This window comes from Buteo buteo, chromosome 9 (genome assembly GCF_964188355.1).
Source record: "Buteo buteo chromosome 9, bButBut1.hap1.1, whole genome shotgun sequence".
Taxonomy (NCBI): Eukaryota; Metazoa; Chordata; class Aves; order Accipitriformes; family Accipitridae; genus Buteo; species Buteo buteo.
Window position 1 is genome coordinate 43,612,051 of NC_134179.1, and position 10,767 is coordinate 43,622,817.

At 43.9% G+C, this 10,767-nt stretch overlaps 1 long non-coding RNA gene across 1 annotated transcript; it reads left to right on the forward strand.

The window, feature by feature from the left end:
- The first annotated feature begins 10 nt into the window (after positions 1-10).
- On the forward strand, positions 11-9,785 carry LOC142034685 (uncharacterized). Its single transcript, XR_012651721.1, has 6 exons — positions 11-272; positions 1,039-1,146; positions 2,112-2,271; positions 3,760-3,899; positions 7,371-7,467; positions 8,555-9,785. It is a non-coding gene; the product is annotated as an uncharacterized LOC142034685 (long non-coding RNA).
- The last annotated feature ends 982 nt before the right edge of the window (positions 9,786-10,767 follow it).

The window sequence follows — 10,767 nt, forward strand, 5'->3', positions numbered from 1 at the left end:
AGGTATCCCGGCGGCGCCGCTGACGGTGAAGCTGCCGGCGGCCATCTTGGGTTCGGGCCGAGGGCTTTTGGCAGAGCGGGGGCGGCGGCGGCCATCTTGGGTCCGGGTTTGAAGTCGGCGGGTTCCCGGCGGCGCCCGGGGACCGGAGCGAGTGTTTTCCCTAGGGAGCCATGTTGGGTTCGGGCAGCCTTGAGCCCTCCCCGCTGGGGCCATCTTGGGGCCGGGCAGAGGCGCGGCGCCGGGTCCACGGAGTGATTGGGTGGAGGAAGGCGGTGAGTTCCCGTTGCTCTTGAGGCGGAGGCGGGGAGCGCCGCGCCCCCGGCTCCCGGCCCCCCTTCCTGCTGAGGGGGGTGCCGCCGTCCGCCCTGTGTGCGGCCTGCTGGAGGGAGAGGCCTTTCCCGGGCCCTGACTCCGCGCTGGGCCGGCCCGGGGCGGGCCGTGGCAGGGGCCTAACGGGCCTGGGCGGGCCTCGCAGGGCTGTGCTGATTTGGGCTCTCATTCGGAAAGGCTGTTGTTAGTTAACCTTTCCGCTCTCGAAATATCGTTGGGAGGGGGGATTTTTTTGGTGACGCTTTGCCTATGTAGTTCTTTCATGGGCGAATGCGAGCTGGTCGTGTTTCTGCCCTGAGCTGATGAGGCACCTTGTAGTTCCCCGGAGGCGGCTCTCGCTAACTCGGGCCTCTGGCTGGCCTGGAGCAGGGGGGCAGCGAGTACACCCCTGTGTGGACCCCCACACTGGCCAGGCACTCTGTGGGAGCTGCTTCCCTCGTTGTGATTAGGCTGATGGCTGGTTAAATATAATATATCGATAATCTTAATGTGGTAACACTGTCTGTGAGCAACAGTATCTTGCTTTATGCGAAGACTGGGCGAAAAGTATGGGTATTTGGTGGAACACATGATTTCTTTCCAACTATGGTTATCTTTAGGGATTATGAAGTTCTCGGAGCCTAATCCTATAATCCTCCTGAGTGCATGTCATCCTTAGTCATACAAGTAATACAATTTTTTCTCATTACAAATTGTTGTTGCTCCTAGGTGTAGCCAGTCTCCTGTGAAATGTTGAAAGGCAAACGTTCTGAAGAAGTCAAGATGAAATACCTCTGCTTTTGCCCAAGCAGGGAGGAATGGGAAGCAGTATGTGTGGTATGTGAAGTGGGAGTGTACGTATTGGTTGCAAATAAGCATATGTTTGATCTAAAAATTGTACACTTTAAGCCCAGGAGAACTATGGGCGCATGAACATCTCATTAGTAACTGTGGTTATTTCAGTGAACCAATTTGCAAACCTACTGAAAGGCTGCTGCGGGAGAAAACACTGCTGTGCAGATGCATGAATTATTCCTACTTATAAGAAAAAAGAAAAGACTGCCTGGAATTTAGAATTGCAATAGAATTTCAAATTGCAGTTGAGCCAAAATCTAGTGCTAGGCTAATGAATGTTATGCTCTCAGGTTATTAGACTTACTTGAAATGTTTAATTTAAGGTAAATTTGGGATGAACTAAACCATCACCTCAAAGAGCAAGAGGAATGAGAATAAAGAAAAGTAGCGCAGTATTCCTTAATGGAAAGAAAAGGGAGGAGTTAGTCTGAACACTTTGTAGTAGCTCGTCTCCCGTGTATTTTCTATGAGACAAAGCTCAGGCCTCACAAGAGTAAACATGTCTAATGTTGCAAACTTATGAAGGGCTCTAATGGAAATGTGGGGCAGTTAGGAGCAATAAAAAAGATGTCAAACAGCTTGTAGACTGCAAGTTCTTCATCTTTTATCTCCTTCTTGCATTAAATGAAATCTGCCTGTGGTAGAAAAATGACAGGTAGCTTGAAGACTGGTTCTGACATAACATATGTGGACCTTTCAAATATCCAAATTCAATTGCAGATTTGCTTGAATGAAAAAGACTAAAGTATACGATGACCGTGTGAAAAGTTGCACATTACTACATCCTCTTGAAATAGTTGCCTGTTGGTGATAGCTAAAGGATTCCTCTTTCAAAAACTCTGCATTGAAAGCTATAGTGCTTAATTTTATCAAACAAATAAAATATTAATTAGATCTTCTAGGTGTTAGTGAAGCTTATGTCTGAAATAAGTTGTTTATGTTAATAGATACTAGCAGGACTTGCCACCACCAACAGGATGTTATTGGAAAAACAAAGCAAACAGAAGTGGGTGGTGTTTAATAACTTTCCTAGAGGTGGCAGTACTTGAACAGAAGCCAGGAATCCAGTTCCCCATGCTGTCTTATCATCACCTGATAATTAAAAAGGTAATGCAAACTGTAAGTCCTCTGTGCAGTTTGAACACTGAATTGACATAACTCTACAGTATCCACTGTGTGTAGAGGAAGGGGGCAACAAGAAGGGAAGATGGCCTTAACATTTGCTAAGCTGTGTGATGCTTTCAGAAGAGCAGCAATCAGATCATATTATGACCACAGCAGAGCTTGCAAGAACTTTTCTGTATGTGTGTATCTACCAGTAGAACAGACGGCAAGGATTTAACTTACTGCTGCTACACTTCAGTTCAACATCCAGCCCAGACTTAAGAGGCTTCTGGCAGAAATAAAAATCTATTTTTTCATTAATTTGTATGTGAAGGATGTGTTACAGCCCTTGGCCATGTGCTGGCGGTCGGTACCGAAGAAGCTCCAGCCCTGGCATTTGTCGGAGCTGGAACTGCAAGTCTGTTCTAAGGAAAAACACAAAGGGATGTGATGCTTGAGAGGCTGTGTATGCCGGCAGGTGCCTTCCATATTGGCGTCACCACTAGATGTCAGTGCATGAAACTACTTCTTCACCCTGAGCAAGCTACTGAAATTGGGAATCGGCTTGGGAAGAGGGGGCGATTTCTTCAGGGTGCAACACCGGTGTAGCTTCAGTTTACAAGATCCCTACTCGGGTTAAGCTCCCTTTAATAAGGTTTTTAAGACAGACTTGCAGTCTCTTAACTCTGTCAGAATTTTCCAAGTAGGAAATGAGGAATTTCCTGACACTACACCAGAAGAAAGTTTAGCAAGTGCTTGATGACTTGAAATTAAGTGTTAAATCACACAAAAGTGATTTTTTGTTTTTAAATCCTTGGTTATTGAATATATGTAGGTGCCAGATTGCCACTGATGTCAGCAGAGTTAGCTACCTGAAACCTCTGAGACCTGAAGATCTCACTGAATCTATTGAAATCTCTAGGCCTTTAGCATCACTAAAACTGTTTGGAACTTCAGCTTAGGTACATTCACTGTTGTTGTTTTGTTTTTTTTTTAAAAAAAATACAAAAAACTATCTATCTCTTGCTGAATCTTAGAAAATACAGGCAATGAAAAGGGAGTATTCAGTAAAACTAATCTCCATAAACAGGTAGAAGCATCAATAGGTTGAAATTAGGTTTAAAACTCTCGTCTCCTGCCTTGGTTCCCACTTGCTGTGGAGACATGGCATTGAGTGAGCTGCCTGCGGGACCTTAATGTAGCCATCACTTATATTAGTGATAATATAAAGTAGGCTTGCTTATGTAGGAATTGTTATGAAGCAGAATAAATGCTTGTAAAGTACTTCAGGTATTCAGTTGCTAAGTGCTTTATAAATGTTAAAGCATTCACTTTAATTGCTTTGTGTGTTATTTGCTACGATGCATTCCTGCAGGGCTACTTTACCTACTTAAGCATGTTTTAAAGCAAGTGAGAGAAACGCTATATAATGAAAATACACCAGAAAAATATCTGAAGTGCCATACTTGAATAAATCTTACTTGCTTTTAGGTATCATCTCAGTCCAGGTCTGGGGGCTAGAGATACAGAAAGACTAGAATAATGACAAAGTGCTACAAATATCCAGAGCCCTGTTACACAGATATGAAGATCCAGGACGGCTGCTTCTTTTACCTTCACATTTTCAGAAGGTAAGTAGAGGTGGCTTCCCTCTGGTTTGGGTTCCAGCTTAATATTTTTAAATGTTTGGGGTTTAGGTGTGGTAGGTCTAGACGATAGAGCAGCATCAGAGAACCTCTTGACCCAAGCATGTAAACCTTGGAGAATTCCTGATCCAATTTGTTGTGTCTTAAAGACCCATATGCGAGTGGATCACTGTCTCTCACAAGGGCACTTTTACTGTAGAGTAACTAAGGGCTAGCTGCTGTTTACTGGCTGTATTTTTGAACAGGGCCTGAGCAACCTGATCTATGTTGGCCTGGTTCTGGGTGGGGGTTGGAGCCTAAATTATTCTGACTGTCAGTAGCTGAGAAGCTTGAACTTCATGGGTTCTTGACAAAGTATAGTCAGTGATGTGCAGACAGGCTAAATGTGGATATGTGTATACAAATGGTAGAAGGTGCAAGGCACAGAATTTAGTGTGGTAGAAAATCTGCTGTGGAACCTGGGCTAGCAACGAGCTTGACCTGATACATTTTTGAGTCTTTACTTCTGTTTACAGATGAAGAGGCCAGCTCTCCAGTGGGCCTTGGTACACTTCAGAAGCAAACCCAACAGCAGTGTATTTAATTCAGATAATCATAGTGCTGAAGCTAGCCTAGCCTGTGGGATTTATTTCCAGATTGGCATAGTATTTTTTACTTTCACATTAAAAAAAACCAAAACCATCAGCTGTTGCACATCAGGAAGACTCCAGTTTTGAGAGGATGTGTTTGCAGACAGTTCAGCAAACAGCTTGGGGCTGGGGGGTGTATGTGTTTATTTTTTTAAAGCCTGAAGCTAGTTTAGGTTTGAATGGATACTGACTTGTAGTATAAATAGTCACAGAAGCCCCTGTATGGAGAATCGTGGCCATGTACCATGCATTGAGCTGAAGGTCTTGCAGAACACAACTAGCTGTAGATGGATAAGGGTGTTGCAGTAAACTTGAACAGAATCTGTGCACTCGCTCTTTCCCCCGGGCTCTGGCATGCAGACATCTGAGTGGAGTCTGTGTTTTCTGGCATCAGGAGCAAGGTCAATCCAGTTTGGCCTACTTTTTTTTTTTTTTTTTTTTTTTTTTAAATTATAAGGGGAAAAAAATCCAGTCTGAGTTTTGCTGAAAGCAGAAGTTTTTCACTTAGTTACAGCCGAATATAGCCGCACTTCCTGGTTCCCTCCCTCCCTCCCCTGGGTCTCATAGTATAATCTAATTATTAAATAGTTGCAATAAAAGTACATTTTGCCCTGGCAGGACTAAAGCCTATTGATAGGCCAGATATTTTTATGCCATCCTCGTCCTGTTCCTGCCAAAATGGGTTATTTTTTGTATCCTCTTGTCTGCTTTTGGATTTGTGATCTGCTCCTTTAATACATTCCTTCCAGTCTAGGCAGTGCTCTCCAACTGCCTGGCACTGATGTTAATGCCTTGCTTCCTAATCAATCAAGTCCTCTGCATGCTTCCTTAAAGGAAAACTCTGTTCATGTTGTTCAGCCCAATGACACAAACTTTCACAGGTGTAAGAAACATTTGTCACCAAAGATGACACTGTTGTGGGAAGTGAAGGCGAAACTTTATCCTGTTTGGCATTTCTGAGCCCATCCTGTGGGCAGTTCTTTTTTGTAAAACTGACTGTGGTACTGTGGGCAACTAGCCACAGACTTTGTAGCTCAGTTTCCAGCTGACATGAATATCTTGATTGTAGTAAGAACTTTGGGGATATTAAGAACAGGTTATGTGTGAGTATAGTAGGGACAGAATTTGTCTTTGCTTGCTCTGCTAATTAAAGAGTGATCCCTAATCACCATATTCTGTGCCTCGGGTATCTGCCTGCAGTAGTGGAGGTAGAGGGATAATTTAGGATGTGCCTACTGTTTAGATCCAAAGTGAAAATAGGAGGCAGGTAACAGAAACCAAATGTCACCCCAAACAAAAGGGTGGAGTATACTTGGAGGCTCAGACAAAGGTCAAGAAAATAAGCCTTAAGACAAGAGTAAGAGAGAATTGTAGAAAGACAAGGTGGAATTAAGAACCAGAGCTGGGCAAAATGATTTTGAGAACAACAAACTACTACCAGTTTGGTACATTGAGCAACACCATTGCTGGGATGGTCTGATTGACTCCGATATCAAATATGCATCAATTTGGCGGCTTCTCTGTTTAGGCAGGATTTTCTTTCCCTTAGTTTCCTAGGAGACTGGTTAGCTCTGTGCCTTAACACCGAAGGAGTCAAAGAAACACCAAAATGAGTGCAAATTGACAGTACAGAATGGATGGAGAATGGGAGGATATATCTGGAGGAAGCATATCACAAGATGAGAGCAGTAGCTTTTACAGCAGTTTGTATCCTGTGATATGGTCACTGTCCTTTATACCTCTAATTATTAAAAAACATAGTCTTACTTGGAGAAATTTGTCAGATGAGTAAAGATTGGGGTGAGCAATGTTATTGCTTTCTGGGGGCTTGTGTCCTGTTAGAAGTGTGCTGCTGCAAAATGGCTGTTCCTAGGATAAGGTTTATGTGCCAGCTGGAACCGCTGATTTCCTTTGAAACTCCTGTTTTTGTAATTATTCATGGCAAAAAAAAAAGTTTCTTCCCATATGAACTTCTGGCTTGCTGAGCTCCGAGGTGAGCCAAGTAGGTTATTTTCTTCAGTGTCTGCATTTTTTCCTAATTACATTGTGCCAGTTGTTACCACACAGTTTTATGTACCTGTGCTTCCAAATTTGTTAAGTTCCATGTTCTGGAAAAGTTCAGCAGCACTTCTTGGGGAGCTTGTCTTGAGAGTGCCTTGTATCTATGAAGGAGTAATATTCTTGTGCCAAATACAGCCCTTTACATAAACTTTTTTTTCTATATCATGTTTCTAACACTTTCTAATCTAACTCGGTTTCAGGAAGTAGAAAGGTAGTGCTGTGTGACTGAGCTGCCATGCTTTGCCAGACAGTAGCTGATGGGTGAACTAGAGCTCTAATTGCTGACGCTCTTCTGGGCAAACTGTCCTGAAAACATAACGCTTCCTTTAACACACATTCTCCTAACTGCCATTCCTTAATGGTGAACGTTTTACATCTAATGCAGCCCATGTTATTCTGGGAAATCTTACTAAGTCTCTGATGTTGGCTAACTGCTGAATCCATGTGGTTGGGCATGGGAGGAGAAACAAGATCATCTCTCAGGATGAGATAGGTGGCATCTAACAGCACAGATTACAAGTCCTGGTGTCCCCTGTCCCCTAGATGTGTTATGTCCTGCTGCAGACAACCTTTGTGTGTCACTTTGAACAGTCAAATGCCAGCTCCTGCATAGATGCACAGCCTGGCACAAAGCAAGGGATTGCCCTGAATGCCATCAGCACTATAAAAGAAAACTGGAAATCATGTACCCAAACTTCTGCAAGTGTATGATGACAGGATCCCAAAGAAGATAATAAACTTCATCCCTGCTGTGTCTGTTTCCCAGCAGGAGAAGCTGCAGGGTCACAGCAGTGGGATGATCAGATGCCTCTTGTAGTGGGTAGAAGGAACCCAAGCAGCAGCGGAGGATGTTGCAGCAGCAGGTATGAGACATGCTTTATTATAGCCGTAGTTTTGAGTCCCTTGTCTGTTTTGAATTGATCTCTTGGTACTTGACTGACTTGCTCTCCTTGGTCTCCCTGTACTCATTTACATGCTCTATTATGATGTTGGCAGTGCTGGACATCCGTGATTACTTTTAAGTGCACTCTTTCTTTCTGGTATATTGATGATTCATACTATTAGGAGAGGCTTCCTGCCTTTCCATGACATCGTGAAAATGATCTATTTCATAATGTCTCCTTACTCTTAGCAGGGCTTGTGCTCTGTTCCCAAAACTCCCACTGTTTTCACTGCAAGCATGACCAGACTGTGAAATAGCTTGGCTGGTCTGGTGAATAATCTGTTAGTCTCTTTTAATAAACTGCAGTTTTATTTATCTTGCTGCTCTTTAGAGCTTTTCATCTCAAAACATTTGAGTGCAGAAACTGTCCGGTAGTGAAATGCAGCCATCTCTCTTGGGGATAGAGTGGGAGGCAGACAGGCAGGCATTTTACTCCACAGTTTAGAGTGAGAGGAATTTTGTTCAAGGACAATGAGGGAAAGCTTAGCTTGTATGCTGAATGACCCTTTGATCTTCCACGTTCATGCTCAGCTGATCAGGACTTTAAATCTAAGCTCTGTCTCCCTCCTACCCATAGCAAACAGCCAGAAATATAATCTCATTTAGGACTTGAGCACTGGACCAGAATGACAGGACTGCAATGGTAACTGTTCAGCCTTACATGTTTCCTATTTGCCTGTCACTTCCTCAAGTGATGCTGACATAAAGCTAAAGAATGGTGGGTAGCAGTTCTGGGATGTGTAGTAGGGTGTACTCAGAGAGGTCCAATGGGGAAGGGAAGGCCAGGCCTGTTACACAAAAATACTCTCCTGCATGCCTGTAAGTACTGAGGAACCGGACAGTGCTGTAGTGTTAAAAGGTGGCTTTCTGGAACACACTGAACAGGTCGGTTCATAGCCATGAGATGCATTTGATAATTCTGAAGCTTTGTGGTCTTTGCTAATTGTGATGAAATGACTGGCTTTCTGAGGCTCTGAAAACAGAATAGTTAACTGGTGGTGTGGTAGGTCAGCTCTCCTCCTGTGCAAGAAGGCTACAAGAAACTGCTGCGGCTGAAGCAATGGAAACAAGCAAGCAGAGTATGATACGAAGTTGGATCCTTGACCTGCAGCCCTTGAGCAGTTGTAAAAGATCGTGTTACTTCTGCTACTATGCAGCACATCATTAGGAACCTTAATTACGGGGAGATGACTGCACTGCGTAGGCTAGAGTGTAGCCTGCAGGAACATAGGAACTTTTATAACGCTTACTCTGTGGTCTGTGTCTTTGTTGGGGAAGGATACAGAAAGGCCTGTTCTTGTTGCAAGTAAACTTGGCTGGCTGATAATGTGCAACTCGGCTAGTATGGCTGTAGCCCATTTGACAGGTAACAGCTGGTGCTTTCTTGCCTCTTCCTACATATTAAAGCAAAATGTGGGTTTTTAAACCTGGAGGGAGGCATTTGGTGAAAGCAGAACTTGGACTTGAGACGGAGTGGTGCTTTGCTTAGTTGTGCCAAACCACTTTTTTTTTTTTTTTTTCAGTATTCCTTGCTGTATTTATAGCATGAGATATGGTGAGAACAATCAGAGGCACAGGTGTGACCTCCTTTATGCTAAAACAAAGCAGCACAGAGGAGTGAATATTTTTAGTTTGTTCCAGCTGTGGGTATTGGGTTCAAATTGCAGTGCCTTAAAAAGGCAGTGTGGCAGAGAAACTGAAAGGTGAATTTGAATTTCTAGGTTGGAAGGACTGACTCTGAAGGGTTCCTAGAAAAGTTGAGCTACTAGTCCGTCAGTGAAAAAAGAATATGGTCAAAACTCCTCTATTTGGCATTTATAACTATTTTTCACTGCAGTTATGTTCTTTTGAACACCTGTACTTTGGTAGTTCCCTCTCCATTTCATTTTCTTACATTTAATTTCCTGTTTCTTTGCTAATAGCTACTATGGACTTGGGAAGGAAATATTTTTGGGAAAAGTGTCTTTGACTTGAAGAAATGTCTGTGTACAGAGTAGCAGCAAGGTTTCCAAGATCAGCTAGGTATGGTTTTACCTTCTTGCTGCAGTGGGAGCTGGGATAGGAAGAACTGTTAGGAGAACAGACAGAGGATGGTGAACTTGAGGACCCTTGTTTATTTTAAAACTTAATTTTAGGTTGTAAGATTACATGAACAGAGAAATGCTTGAACTGTCTTCTGGTGAATGCTGTTAACTCTCAGAAATGCCCCCTAACACTATTGCTGTTCTGGAATGTTCCCCTACCCTTAGGACAGTACTGAGCAGAGATCGTTGTGCCTCCTTGTGTGACCGGGTTTCCACCTTAGCAGAGACCTCGCAGTGCTCCTTGCTAGAAGAGATAGGGATGATTAGTTTGATGGGTGGCATTTTGTTTGTTTTCTAAGATCTAATAACGAAAGCTGTGGTTTCTGTCTCATCTTTGCTTCCATCAGGAGGTATGTTCTGTCTTTTGCTTTCACAACTGCAGTATTGCAGTATATGCCACCTCTCTCCCCCCTGGCCTGACCCCCCAGGGTTTTTCTAGAAGCAAGATGGCACTGTCTTGTTTCCCATCTGTTGCCTGATTACATGCAAATAGCAACAGCCGGCCTTGTGAGCAGAGAGATACAGGAAGAAGATGGGGAGTGCTGCTCTGCTGCGATAGCCACTGGGGGAGACCAACTGTCTGCTGCTACTGTCACAACCGCTCCTCTCCAGAGAGGTTGGCACGAAGCCCGGGCTACTTTGCCACCTCATGCCTTTCCCCCTCTTCTTATCTAGCCATGCCACAGCTTCCCAGGCTCCTGGGTTAGATAGATCAGCCCTACCCTTTTCACTTGGACAGATGCTTCCTTTCCCTAAACCCACGTAACTGTGTCCATCTGGAGGCAGAATATAAGCCAGGAGCTGGAGCAGGTGGAGTCTGCTTGTAGGTTTAGTAGAGGTGGGGTGAGTGGAAAGGGTGGAATGTAACGACCTTCATTTGAGGACTGGTTAGACTATGTCTTACTGGACTAGAACAAAGAAAAAAAGCCTCCGTGTTGCGATGTCTTTTCAAGAAATCAAACAACATGGTATAATTACAAGGTTTAAATGGATCATCAGAAATGATACTTGAGGAACAGAAGGTCAGAGGATGGTGAACAACGGGCTGCTGAGAGCCCTGGGCGGGTGGAAGGACCTTTTTTCCTCTCCACCTGCCAGGTGTGAGACTGCAGGGACAAATGGAGGTGAGGCACCTT